Below are 26,835 nucleotides of genomic sequence, written 5' to 3' on the forward strand. Positions count from 1 at the left end.
CATGTCCAACCCAGAATTAATGGACATGCCCCACCTCAGGATATCCGAATCCCTTAGAGCTACATGATCCAGGGACTTAAACCTCAGCACAGATATTAATAGGACATGCTGGAGGGACAGATTCTTAACCCGGAGGCTCCACTCACTCTGGAATGAGATCCCAGTCCCGCATAGGCAGAGCCCCCCACTGACCACCTACAGGAGACATCTTGACAAGTGGATGAGTGATCGTATGTTTACCCCTGGGATATCTTCTGGGTCCCTGCTAGACAGAGGCACAATAAACTAAACGTAAATGGGCTATCTTGTGTGACCTACTATTCACAGGCTCAGTCTACTAATCTAACAGGGTTGTGAAAGCCAAACACACTCTGGCTAGGCTTATACATGCCCTAGGGCAGATAGCCTAGTATCAACCTCTGAACCTATGATAATGTTCGGGGTGCACATTGTTTATTGATGATACTGATTGCAGTTTTTTTTTCTTCTTTGCTTTCCCACTTTCTATGAACAACCTAAGTATCTGCAGAACATATTTGATTATGACAGGGTTCCACTATATTATAAATGTGTCTGTTGTCATATAACTGTGTGCACAAGGCGGACTGGTGAATAGTGAGAGGTTCCTGGGTTAACAGATGCAACTGCCGGATATGTGTGGCCCACTGCTGTACTCAGACATGGCCTAAGTGTGCGAGCATGCCCAGTTCAGCCTTTCAGTGTTTTGTTGCCTGACATTTGTCTCAGGAGCATGCCCAGTGTGACCTTTCAATATGTTGCTGTCTGAGGTCCACTACATTTATTGATGTGTGTGAACATGACCAATATTAACATTTATACTATATGTGTGTTGAAAATCAGGTTCTATTCTTGCTGCAGGGCTCACCTTTTTGTCATAACTCGACAGGGATTATGCTGTGCCTGCAGGGTTTCCATGAGATACTTTGCATAGACTTATCAACATTTCTTCATACAGGCTGACCACTAAAAACTGTCATGGTTTAGTGATTCAATACTATGACTATAGTGCACAGTATCCTGGGTTCGAGGCCTGTCACTGCTTTATATTTTCATACTAAGCAGACCAGACTGCTTAAGGGCCAGTAGAGCAAATATGAACATGCTGGCTTTTGTTCAGCTATGCCCAACTTAGACCAAGCTTTTCCAACATTGCTCAATGTTAACCAACATTGCTGAACGTTGCCCAATATTGCTCAACATTGACCACAGTTGTGCTAGTTAGTGTGTACAATTTTGTTTACATATACTGAATGGAGGTAAAAGCTGTTTAGTACTGCTTTATATTGCTTAACACATGGCAATCATGCCTCAGGTGGTGCTGCAGGGCTGCCTATGTCAGATGCACATACTACACTCCCTATACATGTTTGAAAACAGGTAGCGTCAAGTTAGGCATCCCTTTTACTATATGTGCGTGTCAGAGAGGGGGGTATCATTTCCAGGGTTCCTACTGAGCCAGTGTATGTGCTATGCATTGCCTCTTTGCCAAGGCCAAAGCATACTGGGCACGCCTCCTTCTGCCAACTGGGGCAGGCTCAGGTTGTTCCTCCTCCGAGTCATGCTCTGCCTGTGATGGCCTTGGCAATGGTGGGGGGCTGTTTGGCCCAGGCCTGTGCTGCTCCTGCTGCAGCTGTTTTTGCAGGATCATATTATGTAGCATAGCACATACCATGACAATTTGGGTACATATAGTTGGTGAGTACTGCAAGGCTCCACCAGATGTGTCCAGGCACCGGAACCGTGACTTGAGCAGCCCAAACACACGCTCAATTACATTTCGTGTTTGTGCGTGTGCCTCATTATGGCATTCCTGTTCAGGTGTGTGTGCATTTCTGATGGGTGTCATCAGCCACAGCTCCAGTTTATAGCCAGCATCCCCCACTAGGTGACCATGAGGGACATCCCCATTGGCAAATGTCTGGTAGAGCTGTGTCAGATGCCAGATATGGGAATCATGGTAGCTTCCAGGGCAGCCAGCACACACATTCACTATTATGTCCTGGGCATCACACACAACCTGGCAGTTGATGAAGGGGAAGCCCTTGCGGTTAAAGTAGACCCTACCCCGCTCACCGGCTGGTGCTTTGATGCGTATGTGCGTGCAGTCTATTGCACCCACTACCTCAGGGTATTCTGCTATTTGCTGGAAGAGATGCATATTGCTGGCCAATACCTCACAGGAATTGGGGAAATATACATGATCACCGACATGTGCTGACATTGCATCCAGGAACTGGTGCAGTACCCTGGATGCTGATGCCTGTGATATCCCCATCATATCACCAGTTGGTCTCTGGAAGGTACCTGTTGCTAATATTCTTAGGCCAACACATACCTTGGTTTCCACTGGGATGTGTTCCCCTCTGTTGGTTCTGTGTGTGAGGCGTGGCCTGCACAGCTCAACAATTTGCTGCATGAGGTCTCTGTCCACTCTATAGCACTCCACTATATCCAGCTCAAGTAGCCCCTGATAGGTTACCCTGGGCCTGTACACTTTTCTCCATCTCCTCACTGTGGGTTGTCTAGCAGCATTCGCATTGTCACCACCCTCAGCATGTTGCATATGTCACCTTATAACAGCAATGGCAGCCCGTAACATTTCTTTGTTTCAGTAAAGCTTTTTCAGTTTACACTTCTATTAGCTTACTGCAGTGTTGCAGTGTCTCTGAGAGAAACTTAGTGGAATGTTGTTTGCAGAGTTTTAAGTGCTGGGCTGGTCTGGGCTAGTGTACTGCCTGTGTAATTACCTGATTCTGATTGTTTTCACCTGCTAGCTCTGCTAGTACTCCCTGGTTAATGTCCTACTATTTGTTGTGCTTCCTTTTCCCTTTCTGTTTCCTCAGTGGGGCAGCGCCATGCACAAAAGCGCAAACATGTGCACACCAGCTCACACATGCGCACACATGCTTACATGGACTAAAACTTGCTTATTCTTGCTAAAACATATGCACACAGGTGCAAACACACTTAGACAACTTTAAACAACCTTAGACATGCTTACTCCGGCTTAAAGGCGTGCACACAGGCGCACACAGTCTTACTCGGATGTACGGGCGCACACCCATGCGCAAACACATTGCAAGCACTTCTACAAGAAACTTTAGTGTTATCCATGGCATACACCTTCAATTTCTTGCCTTTAGCTAGGGTGCCTGTTGACACACCTCTTCCAGTCATGAGCAACTGACAGCAAACACATGCCACTCTGCTCCAATGAGCTTCACTTCTTTCATACATACCCCCCTCATGATGTAACCTATCTTCTACTCTGGTACTCCCCTTATCCTACTCCTACACTCCACTGTCTGTGCTCATTTGCTATGTAAACTTGGGATTCACTATCCTTACCCTCATTTGCATTGGATTGCCTACTAATGCTTGGTTACATCTCTTAGACTGAGCTTCCCCCCTTAGCAACCTCTACTCGGTAGCCATGTTGTCTTCGGCCTGCCATTCCCTTGCATTGTAAATTAAGAATTACAATAAAATCCACATTTGTGGATTTTAATTATTGTTTTTCTGGTTTTTAGAGTGCAGCGCATTTGCGCGGTGCTGTGCTACTCTTAAACACCGCCGATCGGGATAAAAAAAAATTCTTTTATTTTTATTTTGCATCAGTGAACATTGCCAATGGCTGTATTTTTGGCCATTGGCATGCTTCCTCAACTGGATGTATCCTTTTTTTGGAGCTGTCACAGCTCCATTTTGCTATTTGCAGAACCGTACTCAGTTGTCAATGGATTACATTTCTGCAAATAACACTACTCTTACTCGGACAGGTTCGGGTTTCCTGGATTGCAAATTTACCTCATTTGCATAGCTTTTGCATATCCTAGCCCTGTCCGTGTAAGAGTCGTTTTAGGAGCTCTGTTGCACGCCCCTACCGGCTGTTCCTGGATCGCTCGGCAGACATGGTGGCTGCATGGAGTTTTACTCTACTCTTAGACTCTGTGCAAGCCTTCGTGAATCCGGCCCAATGTGTTTACTGTAACTTATAAAACCCTGTTTAAGACATAGAACCACTATAAAAATAGATTGTGCTGAAGAGTTTGAAATTTACACTTTTTAGTAACCTCTATGGTTCCAGAAAAATGAACATTTATTTCAAATTTGAGGACATAATTTTATTCTTTCAAAAAACTTAGGCACTGCCCATTGGCAGTTACAGTGGAAACATCAAGAGCTCTATTGGATGAATGAGTTAATAAACTAGTTGTAAAATGCTTGTGGCAAAACAATAACACAAGAGTGAATCTAAAATATCTTTCAAATCTCAAAGATTACATTTTAAACATTGGCACCCAAAGTTATTCTATGTTTTTTTTCTTCCAGAATGGTAAAATTATTTACCATATCTGATCACTTTAGTCCCTTTTAGGACAGCATTTTCTTATGGATCGGAGATCTATTTCTTTTTGTACATACATTTCTTAACCTGCTTCACTGAACATCCAACATTTTTGACTTGCTAAATCTCTGTAAAATGACATTATTTAATAGATCTGTTGGTTCATCTTTTAGAGGAGAATCCCAGGCTGTGGATTAGTAACATGCTACTGAACTTACTGGATTTTCCTACATCCAAGATCTTTTTCTGCATCATCTGTTTAATAGTGGTGATTTAATTTCTAATGTTATTTACAGGGGAATCCTGGAACTTAATAAATAAATCATCTTTTGTATTAATCTGAATGAATTCAGAGTTTCCAGCTGCTAATGTTTGAATATGATTTGGGAAAATGGGACTTGTCTTCTCCTATGGTTATATCAAAAAGAAAGAATGTTATTCCTTTCATGCAATTACATTTTAAATGTGTTTTATTATTCAGAATTATGTATCACCAGTTATTGACTTTGTGAGACAAATATTCATCCTGACAGGCTTTTGATGTGATATAGTACTTATAAATGTTTAAAATTCCTCTGGTTCATTTATAAAAAATGTATGTGATTGTATAAAAAAAACTATCCAAAACATGCAGCAATGCAAAACCTATCATCAGATGAACAGGTGTTATGGTGGAAAATGCAACTGAATAGCTACTTTACATATTTTAGTTTTAGAGCTTCATTCAAACAATATGGAAACTTTTTGAATAATATACTTGTGCTCTTTAATTATTAACAGCAAAGGAGATTTATCAGGCATAACTTCCTATAACATAGTATTATGCAGAATATAGTTATCTACTTTCTTTAATCTCAGCTTGGGTATTTTCTTTGTTTATTATTAGCACCTATAAAAAAATGGAACAATTATTTTAAAGCATTTTATAGCTTTATTAAAGATATTTTATATTCATGGGATTTTTTTAAAAAAAATTAAGAGTTTCAGAATGTTTTCCTAATGTACAGAGACCTTAATGATTATTGTTTGATTTGATTGGAACTTTGCAGTGGACCATAAAGTGGATGCTGCATTCCTGGGACTGACATCTTTTAGATGAGTTTTGAAATCATGGCCCCATCACCCCTGAGTTGGGGTTAGCTCAGGTGAGTGGAAAAGATCCCACAGCACTTACTGAAAAAGTAAATGTTTTTTTTCCTACATCTTCTTCTTCTTCTTTTCCCAGTTGGTGGTCACCACAGTGGATCACCTGTCCGCTCATAATTGACAGTGGAGTTTAACGATGTCGAGTTGCCAGCCCAACGCCAAACCTTCCACGGAAGGCATACACACACACTCATGCCTAGGGCCAATTTAGAGTGTCCAATCCAACTACAGCATGTCTTTGGGATGTGGGAGGAAACGGGAGCACCCGGAGGAAACCCACGTGAATACAGGGAGGACATGCAGACTCCGCACAGAAAGCACCCCAGCCAAGAATAGAACCGGAGAACCTCTTGCTGTGAGGTGGCAATGCTAACAGCTCCACCACCGTGGCTGCCCTCTGTTTATTTCCCCACATATTTATACATTGCACATATCATATCATGTAATTTTTTATTATATACATGTCAGTATTCCTCATCAATTGGTCTCCAATTCCTGCAACCACAGTCATCTTTTTATTTACAGAATTATTTCTTAATTGTCCCTTTTTGAACATCTTCTTTTCAACAAAAACTATAAGAAACAAAATCGCATCCCACGTACCTTATTCTATGGTAGTTTCTTCTTCATATTTCCTAAATAATGTCATGTTGATGTCCATGTCCATATTATCAAATAATTTCCATTTGTAAATCTTTCTGAAAACATTCCAAAAACTCTTGCCTCAGCAATCCAAAAAACAATGTTGCAGTATATCTTCAAATTCACATCATGGAGCCTTTCTTCAAATATCTTATATGTCATATTTTCTTTTATAGGCATTTCATCTGACATAAGCCTCCATAAAAATACCCCATAAAACATTTAAAATCTCTTTTCTTTTCCTTAATTTCATCCTTAACATCCTTTCCTATATTTTCCCATTGAAATACAAAAACATTTTTCTTTCATTATTTTCATACGTAATTTTCATGTTGTTTTCCTTCCATATTTTCATATTCTCTTTTTGTTTTCTTGTACTTTATTTCTTTCTTGTACAATCAACAACATTTGTAGTACTGCTCTTCTTTTTTGTGTACCATTTTTAATATTCAAAACAAGTGTGAACCAAATACAAAAAAAAACATGATTTTTTAAATGAAGCCCCCAGCCCCCATTTTTTCTCATTATATACTTTTCCTCATTTTACTGGATTAATTCTTGAAAATGTATGAGAAAAATGCTAAGAAGCTAATTTCCTTGACATTTCCTTGACATACATGTAAGATCATTTAAATATCTTTCATGAATATCTATTTTCTTATATTGTTCCTTTCAGCAATTTTTTCCATTGTTCAATCACAACTTGATATTTTCCAAAATTCATACATAATATACCAATCTTATATTGTATAAAATAAAGTCCCCCACTCTGCTCTACTTACCCACATCTTTTATTTTTTATTGTTTATTTGAATATAAACCCACTTTTCCCAACAACATTTCGGTTTTTATCATTACTTATTTTGCTATTAATACTAAATCATCTTCATGAGGCAATATCAATGGCAGTTATATTCATCAATATTCCTCCATCTTGCTTCTTGTACACCATTCAATTGATTTGTTTGATTTAATTCATCCAAAGTAGTCACATATCATGTAATACCCTTGTTTCATCTCCTTCTAAATATTTTCTCACTTCTAAGCATTCACTTTAACTGATACCCATTATACTTTGGAAATTGAATAATAACCATCTTTCATTTATCATATTATTTAAAAATATGCCATATTTCAATATGACTTATACCACCAATGGTTTTCCCACATCAGAGGCAACTATTTTCCTTCACCATGCTCATTTCATGTATTTATTATTATAAGCATCTTACTTACATTGCTTTCACTTAAATCATATCCACCCTCAGTCATTATTTCATCCAAAGCATCCATCATAATTTTTTTAATAATTTTCCTATATATTTTACAATCTGTATTCCCTAGCATCATTGGCCTTCAAAAATGTAATATCTTCTTTGTATTCCTTTTCCATATAATCTTTATGACACCTTTATACATTTCTTCTTTTTTCATTTGACCATTTATTTTTTACTTCCAAAAATCCCTCCTTCTCTTCATCTGTCACTTACATATTAAAAAACACACCCAAGTCCATATACTACATGTGTCAGGTCTTCCTTACTCTCATTTACTACTTCTTTTAATTAATTTCTTATAAATTCCATCTGTTTTCTTTTTTTACTTTCCATATACTTATTTATTTTATTTATTTAACATTTGTTGACCGGGAAAGTCCGACTAGGTTCCAGAGATCCTGTTTTCAGCGGAGGCATGGGGAGAAATGCTCCAGAAGCATGCATTTAGAATGTGGGAAGAAACCGGTGTACCTGGAGGAAACCCATGCGAACACAGGGAGAACATGCAAACTCCACACAGAAGGCACTCCAGCCGAGAATCAAACCAGGGAACCTGTTGCTGTAAGGTGACAGCGTTAACAGCTGCACCACTGTGTCACCCATACATCTTTCTCCAAGATTCTTCATACATCTGTCTTACATACTGCTCCACAGTATTAATAGCTTCTACTTATATTTTAATTCTCCATCTTGTTTGTGACTTCCATTTTCTGGTCTACTACATGCACTTACATGCTAGCAGCTTGTAAAACATTTGCTGACTGCAACTTGCTCAAAAAAGTGAGAGATCAAGCTCCCACTAGCCAGATCTCTCAATTCTATGCAGCTTTACCAACACCCAATCCTTGAATCTGTATATACATCTTTTTTCTTTCAAAAAATCTCTGCCTGAACAGTATACATATATATATATATATATATATATATATATATAGATATATATATATATATATATATATATATATATATATTTAACTTTCTCTATATATATATATATATATATATATATATATATATATATATATATATATAAAACTTTCTCCTTATTATAACCATAAATTTTATTTTTCTTTTCTTCATAATTTGTACTTTCATCTTCAAATAAGTCTGTCTAACCTATTGTCTAGTGATTATCAGATAAGTAGTGTCATCCTGCAATAAAGTAGCACTATTTATCTGATGACCACTAGACAACAGGTTGCAGCAATTACTGAGAAAGTAGCCTTTTTGATTTTTGATCTTCTCATAACAGGAAAGATATTAGAGGATCTTTATCAGTACTTTAATGTTGAGCATGCTGTTATACCCATAATTTAAGGGTTACCAAAAGTACATAAGGATCCTGTTCGACCACCAATGCACCCCATTTTATCTAGTAAAGGTTGGGCGACAGAACTCCTCTCTATACTGATAGACAAGATGCTCAGTGCAGTTTTGAGTGGTGTGGAAGCAGTTTTAAAAGATACAAAATTATAATTGCAGAGTTTACACCACTGAGTATCTGAGTATATTGAACTTCTTGATTTTTATTTTGTGACAATGGATGTTGCATTTTTTACGGTTATCCTCAATGCTTGGGGGTAGAGAATGTGAGGACTTTCTTGACTGGGAAAGATGGATTTTCTTGTGACAAGATTAAGCTTATCTGTACTCTTTTGGAATTTTTTAGAAAATAATGTGTTTATTTTTGATGAGAGTTTTTTTCTGCAGAAGGTGGGCGTGGCAATGGGCACAGCATGTGTTAATAGCTACGCCAACCTAGCATTTGCACAATGGGAAGTAATTACAGTATTAATTGGTAAAATGTTCCATCATCATATTTTGTACTACAAAAGATTTGTGGATGATATCCTTTTATTATGGGATGGCTCCCTTGAATTGCTAGCAAAATTTGTTATATTTTTACATTTTACCACTGATTTCCTTAGATTCACATACACACCTTCTGGCAAAGAGATTGCATTTTTAGACATATCCATCAGTAAATCAGTATTGGGATGTGTTCAGACCAAGGTTTTTAAAAAGGCTACTAGGAAGACTGTATTACTACATAGGAAGAGCATGCATCCTCAGCACATAACAAGGAATGTGCTGAGGGGGCAGTCCTTTAAATCTATGAGGCTCTGTAATGATGACAACCTCCTGCAGAAGGAGTTTCATAGTCTGAGATATGTCTTTTTAGCAAGAGGCTATGCATAGGATGAGGTAGATAGCTGTATAGCCCATGTCTGACAAGAAAGGAAAGGCAAGGGGTGAGCTTATTATGCCCAACAGCTATCTGAGGGAGAGATCCCCTATAGCTGTTCCACAATGTACAGTGAGGGTTCCACTCACATTTTCAAGTGATGTAAAAACTTTCTGTGATATAGTGAAGACACACTGGGGGATTATAACTGTCTCTGAGGAATTGAGTGGAGTTGTATCAGAAGTTCCACGGTTTTCTCTTAGAAACAACCTCAATCTGAAGAGACAACTATGCGATAGAAGCATTAGGAGAGTTTCTGCAGTCCCAGTGGCAAGGCACTTATCCCTGTTGAAAATGCAGTCCGTGTAGCTTTATACAACCTGATATGGTTTTTAAACATCCCCACTTAGGGTTTTCTGTTGAGTGCATATTTTATGTAGATTGTTCTACTAAGAATTTAGTTTATTTGGCATTCTAACCCTCTGTTATGCTTTTTACATAGAGAAAACCAATTGTTCCTTTAAGGAACAGATTTTGGAACACTTGAGAGAAATTAGGAATGGGAGGCAGGAAAATGCATTAGCACACCATGTGCTGGTTGAAGGCATCTCCCATAAGATTAAGTTTCTGGCACTTGAGGTAGTTGGAACTGATATTAGGGGCAGCGATCTTAAGAACAAGACAGAGGCAAGGGAACAAGCTTGGATTTTATCAAGCCAAGCAAATAAGTTTCCAGGACTAAGTGAGGTTGTTTCCCTGAAGCCTATGCTGAAGGCATGCCTACTCCTACATTAAAATGTGTGTGTCTATATTATATATATATATATATATATGTGTATATATATATATATATATATATATATATATATATACATATATATATATATATATGGTTTAAAGTTTTGTATTTTGGTATTTTGTAAGTATATTGCTATAACATGATGTAATTTTTTATTGTTACAATTTTTTTACATGCTTCTTGAAACAGGTAATGATGTCACAGTGCTATTGCTATATAGATGGTTCTTCTTTTAAATGTGATTGTCTGATGAAGTGATCTATTGTATCATGACAGTGCTTAGCCCATTTATTTTTACTTTTATGTTGAATAAATGGGTTACCTATTATATTCTCGAAAGGCGACAATGTTAAATCTGACATTCTCGACACGAGACTAGCGAAAGTGCAGAATGTCGAACTGGTAAACGAAAATCCATTTGATTTTCTTTTTTTTTTATTTACTTTATCTGAACATTCGAAATTTTAATGGTTCGATCATTAAAGGTCGATCTTTAGTGGTTCAAACTTTTAACTTTTGATGTTCTAATATAGACCCGAATAAATGTAATAACCTAGAGACTTGGTGATGTGGCACTTTGTTTATTTGGATTTGCAATCCAGCAGGCCATGTAGGGATTTGTATTAAGCTTGTTTAATTTTTCAAAAAAATCTCTGCCTGAACAGTATATCTATATTTTTAACTTTCTCCTTATTATGCTCATATAATTTTATTTTCCTTTTCTTCATAATTTGTACTTTCATCTTCAAATAAGTCTGTGCAACCTGTTGTCTAGTGATTATCAGATAAGTAGTGTCATCCTGCAATAAAGTAGCACTATTTATCTGATGACCACTAGACAACAGGTTGCAGCAATTACTGAGAAGGTAGCCTTTTTGATTTTTGATCTTCTCATAACAGGAATGATATTAGAGGATCTTTATCAGTACTTTAATGTTGAGCATGCTGTTATACCCATAATTTAAGGGTTACCAAAAGTACATAAGGATCCTGTTCGACCACCAATGCACCCCATTTTATCTAGTAAAGGTTGGGCGACAGAACTCCTCTCTATACTGATAGACAAGATGCTCAGTGAAGTTTTGAGTGGTGTGGAAGCAGTTTTAAAAGATACAAAATTATAATTGCAGAGTTTACACCACTGAGTATCTGAGTATATTGAACTTCTTGATTTTCATTTTGTGACAATGGATGTTGCATTTTTTATGGTTATCCTCAATGTTTGGGGGGTAGAGAATGTGAGGACTTTCTTGTTTTTTCTGCAGAAGGTGGGTGTGGCAATGGGCACAGCATGTGTTAATAGCTACGCCAAACTAGCATTGGCACAATGGAACAGTATTAATTGGTAACATGTTCCATCATCATATTTTGTACTACAAAAGAGTTGTGGATGGTATCCTTTTATTATGGGATGGCTCCCTTGAATTGCTAGCAGAATTTGTTATGTTTTTACATTTTACCACTGATTTCCTGAGATTCTCATACACACCTTCTGACAAAGAGATTGCATTTTTAGACATATCCATCAGTAAATCAGTATTGGGATGTGTTAAGACCACGGTTTTTAAAAAGGCTACTAGGAAGACTGTATTACTGCATAAGAAGAGCATGCATCCTCAGCATGTAATGAGGAATGTGCTGAGGGGTCAGTGCTTAAAATATATGAGGCTCTGTAATGATGACAACCACCTGCAGAAGGAGTTTGATAGTCAGAGGTATGACTTTTTAGCAAGAGGCTATGCATAGGATGAGGTAGATAGCTGTATAGCCCATGTCTGACAAGAAAGGAAAGGCAAAGGGTGAGCTTATTATGCCCAACAGCTATCTGAGGGAGAGGCATCCCCTATATCTGTTCCACAATGTACAGTGAGGGTTCCACTCACATTTTCAAGTGATGTAAAAACTTTCTGTGATACAGTAAAGAAACACTGGGGGATTATAACTGTCTCTGAGGAATTGAGTGGAGTTGTATCAGAAGTCCCACGGTTTTCTTTTAGAAACAACCTCAATCTGAAGAGACAACTATGCGAAAGAAAGGGAGCATTAGGAGGGTTTCTGCAGTCCCAGCGGCAAGGCACTTATCCCTGTTGAAAATGCAGTGCATGTAGTTTTATACAACCTTGCATGGTTTTTAAAATCCCTACTTAGGTTTTTCTGTTGAGTACATGTTTTATGTAAATTGTTCTACTAAGAATTTAGTTTATTTGGCATTCTGCACCCTCTGTTATGCATTTTACATAGGGAAAACCAATTGTTCCTTTAAGGAACAGATTTTAGAACACTTGAGAGAAATTATGAATGGGAGGCAGGAAAATGCATTAGCACACCATGTGCTGGCTGAAGGGAACTCCCAAAAATTTAAGTTTCTGGCACTGGAGGTAGTTGGAACTGATGTTAAGGGCAGGGATCTTAAGAGCAAGACAGAGGCAAGAGAACAAGCCTGGATTTTATCACTCCACGCAGATAAGTTTCCAAGTTGTTTCCCTGAAGCCTATGTTGAAGGCACGTCCACTCCCACATTAAAATGTGTGTGTCTATATTTTATATATATATATATATATATATATATATATATATATATATATATATATATATATATATATATATATATATATGTATTTTGGTATTTTGTAAGTATATTGCTATTATGTGATGTAATTTTTTATTGTTAAACATTTTTTACATGCTTCTTGAAACAGGTAATGATGTCACAGTGCTATTGCTATATAGATGGTTCTTCTTTTAAATGTGATTGTCTGATGAAGTGATCTATTGTATCATGAAAGTGCTTAGCCCATTTATTTTTACCTTTATGTTGAATAAATGGGTTACCTATTATATTCTCGAAAGCCGACATTGTCGACATGAGAATAGCGAAACTGCAGAACGTCAAATGGGTAAACAGAAATCCATTCGATTTTCTTTTTTTTTTTAATTTTTTTTTCTGAACATTCTAAATTTTAATGGTTCGATCATTGAAGGTCGACCTTTAGTGATTCGAACCATTAAACTTTCGATGTTCTAATATACACCCGAATAAATGTAATAACCTAGAGACTTGTTGATGTGGCACTTTGTTTACTTGTATTTGCAATCCAGCAGGCCATGCAGAGATTTGCATTAAGCTTGTTTAATTTTTCAATAATACCAGCATAGAGGAATAGTGTCAAAGGCCTTGCATGTAACCTTTTCAAAGAAGCTTTCTCAGTTAATTTGGCAGGATTTGCCCTTCACAAAACTAAACTGATGGGAATCTAGAGCAGTTAGCTTGTCTATGTCTGCAAAATGAGTTCTGCTATGATGTGTTCCATGGTTTTGCATGTAAGGCTGATGAGGCTGATGAGGCCATAATTACCTGAGTCTAAGGGAGTCACAGTGACTCTTTTCTAGTTATCAAACCTGTAGATAAGCTGAGGTTGAACAGTTTAAGTAAAGACTCAGGCAGTGAATATGTGGTGCTGATGACAATGCAGCCTGGTATATTGTCTGGTCCCATGGAAGAATTATTTTTAACATTTGACAGTGATTTTAAGACTTGTTCCAAGGTAACTTCTGAGAAAAGTAAATTTTCAAGGACAGTGTGATCCACAATGCAGGTAAAATTAAGACTGAGGAGATTCATAACATTCTGTCTGGTGTCTCTTCCACATAACATTTTGTCAACTATAAGGAGAATCCCAATACTAATTCTGCTTCCAGAATTACTTTTTATGACTGATCTTCATTCCTGAAGAAGTGGATTTCATAGAACAACAGCAACAATTAATGATGCAGGTACGTCATAAAGTTTCACATAAACTCTATTTCTTAGACACGCACAAAATATCAAAATGAGTATGTATTATGTCCAGTATTTGGGCAATAGAGGTATTTAGTAATGTTTTACTACACAATTCACAAACGTATTTAACAACAACAAACTGCTTTTGATGATCATTTGTACAATATGATGTTAATGGAGTGCTCTAACATGTTGCGGGTCTATATTAGATAATCGAATGTTTGAAAGTTCGACTCTCAAATGGTCAACACCATATGCTCGAACTTTCAAAAGTCCAAATATTTAATAAAGTACACAAAACACCTACCTGAAACTTTTAAGCAGGGGGGCAAGCATCCTTGCAACCCACACCCCCCTGCTCTTTAAATATACCAACTCTGAGATAGTACTACAGTGCAGAAAAGGGAAATATTCCCTTATGGGGATCTCTGTTACAATGTTCAGACATTCAAAATCTGATCATATGGTGTCAACCATATGAGATTTGGAATTTTGAATGTTTGGACATTCAATATAGACCCGATGTTGACACTTTTAACTGTAATACATTTAGTTTACCATATAATTTCCTATAGTATACTGTCTTGATTTATTGTAGGAAACAGGTGTCCAAAGAGCCAGTTTGTGAGGACAATTAGTGCCAGTAAGAATAATAACCACGCATGACCACACCAGAATAGTAACCATTTGGAATGTTGAGACCCACTCGCCCAAGTCATGCAACACGGAAAAATGGCTTTACAAATACTAAGTCCAAGATGGCCATTCTCAGGATATTCCTTTTTCTCTGAGGTATGGTGACCTCAGATTTGATTTATATGCATTTGGGAGGGTGTGAGGTGTAGGGGGGCTTACACCTCTGCAAAAAAAGAAGTTTAAAAAAGAAGAGTGATCTTCAAGATTCACTATTTTTCTAGGTTTTCAGTCTTTTATTTTTGGCTTGTTGGCGCATGGCACTATCAGTGACAGCATTTCAGTATGGAGTCACTGTAATAGCTAATTTATGTTTGTGATAAGAATTAGCAAGATACCATTCATGTATCTATGATTATATCAGAGTGATGCATTTGGCAGTCTATTTAACAATAATAGTACATTCTACCAGAAATACAATACATGTAGATTTTGCCAATACTTCTTTATACAAACTCATCAAATAGTACTGTAAGAGTATTCATTTTTAAAAATTAGCAACCATTAGCAAGTTAATTCCTAGTATTTTAAAGAACCAATATTATTTTATAAAATGCAGTCAGTTTGCCATCAGATGTACTGCTTAACAATGGTAGCCTTACATCCTGCAGCTTCCGTCAGCTATTAGTCTGGGATGACACTAACTTATTGTTTTCGTATTGCTTTTGACACATGTACTTTTAGGGAAAGTACAATTACAAGGCATATACATAACTGATGATAAAAAAACAAAATTAATACAATTAACTGTAACTGTCAAGATTTTAATCTGTTCATAGAAATATTTGCTGCATTATTTCTGGATTATACTGCAAATAACACTTAAGAACAACTCCCATCCGCAGCATCATAACACACTGTCTTCAGGAAACACAAGATGAAAGTTCTCAGGCTGACCTACTTTTGGGCAGTGACACTGAACAATTCCAAGAAATAAATACTTTTGCATAAGATAAGACTCTAGATGATATCCTATTACTGTTTACGAAGAGTTCCACTTCATATATGTCACTTACAGAAATGATTATTCGTGTTAAAAGAAATCTTTAAAAGTATTCTAAACAAAAAATAAATAAAAGAAAAAAGCTTCTAATTTAGCAAATCTTTGTATAAATGAGGGCAAAATTTAAAAGTTCAAGCATGAGAGATCTGCTTTATGACACATGAGAAAATATATGGTATTTTGTGCATCTTCCTGATTTTAACTCATATTGAGGCCCAGTGTTGGTTTTGATGCACACCAAAGCCTAATATATCATTAGTAGAAACTTTATACACTAAGAGCATGAATAATGAACTGAATTTAAAAAAAAAATATTGTGAAGGTTGTTTAACATTTTCTCTTCATTGATTTACATGCTAAGTTTTGTCATTTGCTGACTGGGCCAAACTTTCGTTATGGAAAATAAATATGCACTTTTCTTTAGGTGATGTAAGCTGAAGTGACAGTTGCTTTTTATGGGTCTATACAAAATGCTCGATCATTCCATCAAACACCACTTCATCGACACTTAATCAGTGACATCATTAAACTGCAAACATTCAAAACAGTGATTTCTTTCCCTGGGAAAGAAATTGCTTGCACTAAAAACACATGCACACAATTTCAAACATAACAAAGTGTGCGTACATGTGCATGTGCATGTACGTGTGTGGTGTGTGTGTGTGTGTGTGTGTGTGTGTGTGTGTGTGTGTGTGTGTGTGTGTGTGTGTGAGAGAGATTATATGGGTTGGTAATACATGTGTTCCATTGACTGGACTAAATGCAGCCCTTATATCAAACAAGTCACCTTTGATTTATAAATTTTATTTAAGCATAACCAAAGAAATAGAATTGTATGTGGGAATTTGAATCATCCAGGAATAGACCAGTACATAAGTAACAAAATAAATTTAACATATTTCTCTTAGATAATGACCAAAGAATACAAGATTTTAATGAACTCACACGAGGCAACAACATTTTGAATATATGAGGTTTAGCAACAAACCAAGATGTCCTGGGACATCTTCAAGAGGGGAGAGATTGATATATTAGTGGGAGTTAAGTGGGTTGGGGAGGTGAAAAGGTTAAATGGAGGGAGGGATGATTGGGAGGAAATGAGGTAAGGGTGGGGAGGGGCTTAAGGGGTTTAGACAAGTGTAGCTGAGTAAGTAATCACATTTTGGTGTGAACTTGCTACTGTGAGTTTACATCCAGGATGGCCTGTAGGTACTGCTGGTACAAGTAGGCCTTGGATAAGCAATGAGTATTATATGGAGAAAGGGTGCAGTAGGTACGGTTATTAACTTCATAAAGTTTTTTTTTCTTTGTGTGTATGTATGTGTGTGTGTGTGTGTGTGTGTGTGTGTGTGTGTGTGTGTGTGTGTGTGTGTATGTGTGTGTGTATGTGTGTGTGTGTCTGTAGATGTGCGTGCATGTGCGTGCATGTGTGTGTGTGTGTGTGTGTGTGTGTGTGTGTGTGTGTATGTGTGTGTGCTTTTGGTTAACTGTAGGTTGTTTAAGGGTTATTGATAAGTAGAGATGGTGGACAGAGCTGACTGGGAAACTGGGGTGACAGAGGCATGTGGATTTACAGTTGTGGACTTGTAGTACATTGTCGTTGTATGCAAAGAATGGGCTGTTTTGTTTGGCTGGGTAATTGCTTTATGCTGGAGCTCTGTTTTGCGATTATTTTGGTGTTCTAGGCAGACTTTAGGGATGATTTATACTTTCTCACTTTTTCTTCCTAAATGGCTGCATGTTCTTGCTTTTTTCTACCCACTAACTAGTTTGAAGGGTGCCATTCTGGCGCCGACTGCCAGCTGCATGTAACTGAAAAGCTATACAAATTACTGTATAAAGATGCAGGATTGATCTCTTAAAATTAAAATTTTATGGGGTTGTTTCTTCCAAAACCTATCCTGTGCAAGTTTTGGATAAGTAGTCCATTTCCACGAGTCATCCTTGAGACTCTTAAGTTTATAAACGTGCAGGTAAGTTCTGTATCCATCCCTGTCTGCTTTAGGAATGTTGATTCAAGTGGTTATTCAATGGAGAAGTGTGGTTCCCCCCCCTCAAAAGAAAATATGGGGTAAATGCAGATAACTAGGGAATACAGCCCTGATGATCTATGGGTGAGGACAAGTGGCCGGTAGGTGGAAGGTGCTCGGGCATGTGTGTGAGTGTGTCGGTGAGTGCAGGTGTGTCTGTGTGGTTCTGGAGGTAGAGGCGATGCCTTACATTACATTAAAATAGTGTTCTTGCTGTGTTGACTTTTGCTCAGACGTATGGCAGCTCAGTGCTCACGGCCCCTATATCAGTTGGCTGAGCTGGGAATCATTAGTGGTGGGAGTTTCAGGCGGTCACTTGCTGAGGTAATTTCCACAGCCAAGCCGCAAATGTTTTTCACGGGGCCAGAGTGAGGTGAAACGTGGTTGCTGCTGCACAGACACTGTGTGTGTTCATGAGCATAGAGGCATAGCTGTACTTCCTGTGGCACCAACTTCATGGGAAACATTTCTCTCAGCTCTCCCGTTTTGAGGTACTGAAGATGAATGTGGCAGGTATGTTACCCTGAAGATTACTTTAGATGATCAGTGAATGGAACAGTTGAGTAGTGACCGTGAATTTAGGAAGTGAAAGACAATGGCATGGCAACAAATATCGCATATAAGTTCAGGATGTTATGTTGTTGACCCTGAACTTATGAGGTAGGAAGAAGGGGAGTGATTCAGGAGTTAGGAAGGTGAATTTGGACAAGAAGCAGTTAGAATAAATTCAGGAAGTGGGAGTCTGTGATCAAGAAACTGAGTATGAATTTGGTATTTTTTTTTCTTTTGAGGTGAATGAAAGAGCAGTGGGTGAGGTCCCAAATAGGGCTTTTTGCTGAAATTTGGTTAAGTTATGAGGAAACTATTACAAGGTTAAACATAAACTCATGACCTTGATGGTTAATAGCAGTTCAGGGTTTCCGATGTAGGTTTTGACGTTTGATTGTTGACATAAGGGAGCATGTTTTTAAGGATGTTGGCAGAGCTGTGGACAGGGATAAGGCAGTCCACACAGCCTATCTGGACCTCGCCAAGGCCTTCGACACCATCCCCCACTCTGGAGTCATAGATAAACTTACTAAGCTGGGCATTAATCCCTACATCCCTCGATGGGTTGCCAACTGGCTTACTGACAGAACCCATACTGTAAAAGTAGCTGACTCCAAATCCTGCTCCAGACAAGTGACAAGTGGAGTACCTCAGGGTTCAGTCCTGGGACCACTCTTGTTTGGCATCTACTTCTCTGAAGTACAGGCCAACACTAAGGGACTTTGGCTAACAAAGTTCACAGATGACTACAAACTGGGAGCCATTATTGAATCCCAAATTATGATGTGGATATTCTACAAAAGGGCATTACAGAAACAGATGCTTGGTGCCAAAGCCATGGGCTCAAGCTCAATGCCAATAAATGTATAGTTATCCCCTTTGGGAAAAAACATGTACCCGTGAATTACCACATAGGTGGCAGTACACTAAACAATGAAAGTGTGTTAAGAGACTTAGGGACACAGGTGGACAGTGGTCTCACCTTCGAAAACCACATCACCACAACAGTCAGGAAATCCTTCTATGTGGCACACCTCATCACTAAGGGCTTTTCATCCAGAAAAAAGGAGGTCATTGTCCCACTGTACTCATCCCTTATTAGACCCATTATAGAATACAACACCTCATTTGGTATGTACCTCTCAAGATATCTGCAACTGGAAAGGATGCAGAAATACCTCACTAAAAGAATCACATGCCTAAAGCAGATGCCCTATGCTGACCATCTAAAAAAACTCCAGCTATAATCTATCGCATATCGTCTGCTTAACATCGTCGCGATCTCTGCTTAACATACAAGGCCATGTCGAACCCAGAGCTGTTGGACATGCGACACTTAAAGAAATCCCAATCCCTCAGAGCCACACACTCCAGGGATCTAAATGTTGTCATCACAATGAACAAAACATGCTGGAGGGATAGGTTCCTGACCCAGAGACTCCCCAGACTCTGGAATAGACTGCCCATACATGTCAAGCAGAGTGCCTCTTTGGCCCTCTTCAAAAGAAACCTTGACGATTGGATGGGAGATAGGAAATTCACCCCGGGGATCATGTCAGTCGCCCTGCTAGACAGGGGTCCAGGGAAGTAAATATTGTGGGAAGAAATATCCAGGGAACTGTTATGGCTAGGCTTGTATAGGCCCTAGGACCGATAGCCTAGTGCCAACCTATGAACCTTTGTGTAGCACTTAAGTGAGTTTTGTGTAGTTATATTAAAACTGTGTTTCAAGCCTAAAAAAAAAAAAAAAAAAAGACACGTTTTAGAATACTCGTGCTTTGAGTCTCTGGCTTGAACTCTGTGGTGTCACTCTACTGTTCTCCCTGAAATCAACTTTTGGGACAGAGACATGAAAGGATAGTGGAGTTGTGGCAAGTTTGAAATCTTTTTTTTTTTTTTTTTTTGTTAATATTCAGTTCTAGTGAAGGTATGAGGAAATGTTTCCTAAATGGACTTCAGAGTCAGCTTTAGCAGATAGTAATGTTTGGGTATAAGTGTTCAGAATACTCTTCTTAGTTAGAGGCCTACATAATGAAATCGGTGTAACCCTATATATGGATTTTCAAAGTTAGTTTAAAAATGTCAACATTTTGTACAGTTCTGATGGCATGTTCTCAAAATGAAAGACAATCCTAACTTTGGAAGTTAGAAATATATTACAGCAAAAGTATCGGAATGCTTGTCTTGCAGATCTTTATTAGATAGGCTCATGTGTCATTTTGCAATTCTCCATTAAAAAATGATGAGAGTGCTTGCTCCAAGAGGCTGGGAGATGTGTTGTTGAGAACTTGGCAGGGTGCTGCCTGGTGCTGTTAGGGTGGGGGTAATTTGGTGCTGGTGCCTTTAGGGTGTTGGGGGGTGGTTTGTGGGGTGGGTTTCTTCATGTAGGAAAGATTTTGTCACATTTGTGTTGAGCCAGGGTCAGAGGTTTATGAAGGGTCTTTGCTTGGTAGTTTGGGAAATGTCTTGGGCAGTAGAAGTAAACTATTAAAGTTATGGTTCAGAGGATTTACATTTGTCTTTTCTTTACAGATAGTGGTTTGGTGTGGGTGCTTCAGCTGTTGGAAGGTTACCCAGTGAGATCGCATTGTTCGTATCACTCTCTGGCTCGATGATGGTTGGTCTTGTCGGGAGATGGATGTTACTGCAAGGGATGTTTGGCCTCTGTGGTGGTATGCAGAGAGGTCACAGGTATGGACATGTCCCATGTATGCATTTAGGCTGGTCAGAGTTTGTGTGGCATGAGAGTAGTGCTGTGACAGGTAGGGTTGCGACATGTCGGGAGCGCAGTGAGGCAGGTGATGGGTAATTAGGGGGAGTTTGGGGCTGTCTGCAGGTGGGGCAAAGTCATAACTGTAGATGGGTTGGACTTTGTTTTTTTTTCTGAGTGATTACCTAAGCAAGCCTTAGGTAGGGAGTTTATGCCAAGATGACAGGCTTGGAATGGGGGAGTTATGTGGATTATTTGAGTTAACTGATATGATGGGGCTCAACATCTGGAATCCGGAATTCCAAATAGTGAAATATGGCTTCAGACGTTTGAGTTGGGGTGTGCCTTGGGGCAGGGGACAACCAAATGTTATATTCATGATTTTGCATGGTGGCTTGGTTGCAAAAGGATGCTGTATTGGCCTTGTCAATCTTCCTAAGTTTGGGTGGCTGAGGTGAAGGGAGTTTTTGGAGGTAGCTAAAATGTCTTTCCATAGGTCAAAAAGATTGGAGATGCAATTTTCTCATTAATGTATGCGTATTGTGTCAGCGGTCATTTCTTGCAGTTGGGCAAGACATAGTACACGGGGGGGGTTCTGTGGTGGTGGTGGGGAGTGAATGGGTAGAACTGTTTGCCTCTTATAGAGGAAGGGATTGTGAAGGTTTGGCATAGGAAGGTAGGGACGGTTAGATTATTGGGATCTGTTTGATATTCATTCCATTGATCTACTGGGAGGTGATGCAGTAGTATAACAATAGGTAGGGGTTGTCAGACCATGGAAGGTAAATGGATGTGTTTTCGTGGTAGGTGAGGAATGGGAAGGTCAGGTTGGAGTTAGGAGGCTTAAGCAAGGCTTTGTTTTGGAACCCCTAGCAAAGGACCTTGGATGTTATTAGGTAAGTAGTGCATGGCATTTGGGTTACAGCAGGATTCGGCCTTGCTCTTGTCAATATTGCTAAGTGGAAGGGGCTGGAGCTGCGGCATGTTTGTGGGTGGCATGGAACCATGAGGGAAGGTATCCAGAGGTACAGATGACAGATGGGGAGGGCATGTTGGTTATTTTGTTTGTTTCAGAGGTTTGGCAGAAGCTATAAGGACAAAGCAGGGTTTGGTTTTGTCTTGGAGGAGATTTTTATAGTTTGTTCCATGACTGGGTGTGAAGGTGATGCATTGAAAGTTTTAAAGGGGAAATCCAAGGGCAAACAGTGCATTAAGGATGTTGCTGAATTTTGGTAGGTGCTTTACATTGTTATGGGGATTTGCATTTGTTGGCAAATGTGGGTTGGTGCATACTTTTGGGGATTGGTTTCTAGCTTTTTCATCAGAAGGATAGGACATCTGGGGGAGGCATGTGGGACTTTGGTCAATTTAGCAGGGATTATTGTTTTAGCAGAGGGAGTCGGGAGAATAGGGTCCATTTTCACTTGGTGGATGTGACAGTGGTATGGTTGATGGAGCTGTTAGATGATGCGTGTCAGGTTAAGGTAGAAGGATTAGATGTTTGTGGCAGGATTCCAGGGTAGCTTTTGCAAGTAAAGCATACGTTATGGGTGTGGCAGCCATCAGTGGGTAGGAGATTGCTGCTATAGATTGTTGGGTTATTTGTTTCAGGTTTGTTAACAAGGTAAGGCATTCTAGTGGTCAAAGAGGATTTAGCTGCAATGTCTACATTTCCATGGGTGACAGGGATAAGGTGAAGATTGGTGGACCCTGCCCATTGTTAAAGTAATTTGGTTGGAAGGATTGGTGTTGGTATATGGAGGGTCATCGGCCTACAGTCTATATAGTTATTGCTTCATGGCTGTATTAATAGCAGTTACTAGGGGGCTTTGGTTGCCAAATGCTTTCTTGCTTTGTAATGGATAGTGGGTTCAATAGCAGGATTACTAGGTAATGGATCTATTAGACAGGAAATCTCATTGTGGTCATTAGTATCTTGGAGCATAAAAGGGGTGGCAGTGAGGCATGCTTGTAACTCGTTGACCTTGTTTGTTTTGGGTAACATTGGGATTCTTAGAGTTTTGGTGGTACTTTATCCTTGGGTGGTTTCTCCGGAGTGGGTTTAGTTTTGGGTGGTGCATTTGGTAGGTAATGATCTAGGAATCATGCTGAGGCTACTATTGCTGGTTAGGTAACTTGAGAATTCACACAATATACAGAGGTTATGCTCGGTTAAGAGGTTATGGTTGTCACTTTAGCACTGTGGAGGGATCAGGGTTTTATTTAGCTGTTTAGGTGATGGGCTACTTTGACTGTTTATGTGATAGAGTTTTGGGAGGTGATGAGATGAATTCAGTTTGGTTGCAGAGGATGCTGTACACTGAATGACGGTGAGCATTATGCGTTTGAGGGGTTTAGGTTGGAAGTTGGTAGGAGAGAGGGGGAACAGCCTGTTCAGGCTGGTTGGTGGAGAAAAGGTACAGGCTTGCTTTCTTCTGTTCCCCTGGTGGCTGTTCACTTCAAGGATTTGAAGAAAAGAAAATGAGCAGCTGGAGGAAGTTTGCTGTATAGATAAGTAAGCTGAGGTAAGGATGCTGCTTATTTGGTGGAAGGTAATTCAATGAATTGTGTATGAAGTGAGATGGGGATGCTGCTTGATAAGTAAAGTAAGCGAGCAGTGGTATGAACCCTGCTTATTGGGTCAGAATGAGTAAGGGCATGTCATCCTGAAATATTTGGTTGGATGGGTAATTCAATAAATGGGATATGAAGTGGGTCTTGGATGCTGCTTCATAAGTAAAGTAAGAGAGCAGAGGTATGGTCGCTGCTTACTGGGGCAGGATGAGTAGGTACGTCATCCTGCTTAACATTACAAGGATGTTTATGCTGTGTTTAGAATCAACTCTACTATGGTCCAGCTGTAATTAATAAATTTTGGTGATCAAAGCTATGTTATGGAAGTTTGAATAAAGGTCATCAAATGTCATTCAGTGTGATGTGGTTATTGAAGGGGACCTTGACAAATGAGGTTTGGCAACAAACCAAGTTGTCCTGGGACATCTTCAAGAGGGGTGAGATTGATATATTAGTGGGAGTTAAGTGGGTTGGGGAACTGAAAGGGTTAAATGGAGGGAGGGATGATTGGGAGGAAATAAGATAAGGGTGGGGAGGGGCTTAAGTGGGCTAGACAAGTGTAACTGTATAAGTAATCACATTTTGGCATGAACTTGCTACCCACCCACCCTCCCTTTTTGTTTGGGGTTGGTGGGGATTGTGGTTATTTTGTCAGTCGGGGTAAGCAGAGAAGAGGGACAGGCTTGCCCTCTTCTGTTCTCTCTCTGGTGTCTGGATGATCACTTCAGGGATTTGGGGAAAGAAAAATGAGCAGTTGGATGAAGTTTGCGGAATAGATAAGCAAGCGAAGGTAAGGATGCTGCTTATTTGGTTGGAAGGTAATTCAATAAATGGGGTATGAAGTGAGATGGGGACACTGCTTCATAAGTAAAGTAAGTAAGTAGAGGTATAGACGCTGCTTACTGAGTCAGGATGAGTAAGGTCATGCCATCCTGAATTATTTGGTTGGATGGGTAATTCAATTATTGGGGTATGAAGTGAGTCTTTGATGCTGCTTCATAAGTAAAGTAAGCGAGCAGAGGTATGTACACTGCTTACTGGGTCAGGATGAGTAGGTACGCTGTCCTGATTAATATTACATGGATATTTATGCCATGATTAAAAGCAACTATACTATGTCCAGTTGTAATTAATACATTTTGGTGATCAAAGCTATGTTATGGAAGTTTTAATAAAGGTCTTCAAATGTCATTCGGTGTGATGTGTTTAATGAAGTGGACCGGGACAAATGGTACATTTCAAAATGTATCAGAAAGTGCAGGTGTCAGCTTCTACCTGCATTGCCAGATTATGACTATTCAGCCATTGTAGAATCTTTAGTTTTACCTCTATTGCAATCTCCAGCCCATATCTGCCATCTGGTTATGTGATGACTAAAACTATATACATTTTCTGGAAAATACTTTTCAAAGCATTTTAATGATTAAAAAGACAAGGTAATACACGGGTATAGGAAAAATGCATCTATACAGCTGTTAAAATAAGCAGGCTAAATCTGATAAAGTAATCAAATGAGATTAAAAACTGTTAAGCAAGAATAATTATACAAAGACTAAAATAAATATAAAAAAGATCAACAGGACTGTGAGAACTATGATTAAAATGTTGGAGAACAAAAACGTGTTTTTAAATATATCAGGAAGGAAAGGACTCAGGGGCTTTGGCTTATTATTTTATTGAAAATAATGTGAAAATTAAGGTGCTATAAATACTACTAACCTCATTATTAACTACTTTATAAAATTTTATAGATCAAAAGGATCAAACTTACACATTAAAGATCTAGTAGATTAGAAGGCAGGTTAAGTGTAACAGAAAAATGTTATTAAAACTATTCCAGGGAAACTGAATTATGCAAAATACTTTCCCATTGATAGCATCTCAAACAGAAATTAAAATCTTTAAAAAGAATTCCTAGCAAGACCATGCAGCGTTTACCACTGTACACTGATCAGTTTATTATCAAATGTTGGGAAATCATTTAGACTGTAAATATAAGAAAGGGAGACACAGTGGCACAATGGATAGCATTGTTGCCTCACAGCAAGAGGTTCCTCCATTCAATTCTTGGCAGGAATGCCTTCTCTACAGAGTTTGCATGTCCTCCTTGTATTTGGGTGAGTTTCCTCCTGGTGCTCCAGTTTCCACCCATATTCCAAAGATATTCAGTAGGTGGAGTGGACACTCTAAGTTATCCATAGTTGTGAGTGTCTGGTGTGGAAGAACTTCTGCAGCAAGGCTAGCCACCCAGTGCTGTAAACCTTGGCTCTAGATGATTGTCACTGGTGAAGTGACAACCTAACCCCATGTGTGTGCCTGATGTAAATCTAAGCAAATCACCTGAGGAGCTGGACAGAATCAGTTTGTTGAATTCTCATCAGAATCCATGCAGGAAAGGCAGATCCATTACAACTTGCAGCAAGCTCTTCTACGCCAATAGGATAACAGCAGTCCAGATGTACCTGTGTGCATATTTTGGTGGAGTCAATCACTCTTTAATGATTTACAGGGTGATCACGCTAGGTATATCAAGACCACTTGTAGACTGGAGAGCAGCAGGGCTGTAGAACAGGAAGTGGTGCATAGAGTATTTCATGATTGGGTTACATAATAACATATGATAGTGGGGTGCCAAACAGGTCCAGTCTGTGGATTTAGCTATTCAGGCTGTATATATTAGACATCAGTAATCCATTTGATGTATTTTATTATTTGTATACAGTAGATCTGAATTTGGGTAAACACATGACCTTAAGGAAGGTCAAGTAAAATGCAACTGATGTGTAGGTAATCTGCATATTTCATCAGAGATAAACAGCATAAAACTTAACAGAAACAAATCAACGTGGTTGATTTTGTCCTTTCACATTTACTGCTACAAAATAGGAAACAGCGACTTTGACTGAGCTTTACTCTTCATATTGATGATATAGTGAAACAGTGTAATAATATCACTTGGGTGTCAGAAATATTATTAAATCTAGGAAAGCTGAAGTGATAAAAAACACATATTAAACTTTACTAGACTAAAGCCAAGTATGAAAACTGTTTATGGCTCCCAATCACTAAGTTACTAA

This window comes from Protopterus annectens, chromosome 2.part0, assembly GCF_019279795.1.
Source record: "Protopterus annectens isolate FY-2018-M chromosome 2.part0, PAN1.0, whole genome shotgun sequence".
NCBI lineage: Eukaryota > Metazoa > Chordata > Ceratodontiformes > Protopteridae > Protopterus > Protopterus annectens.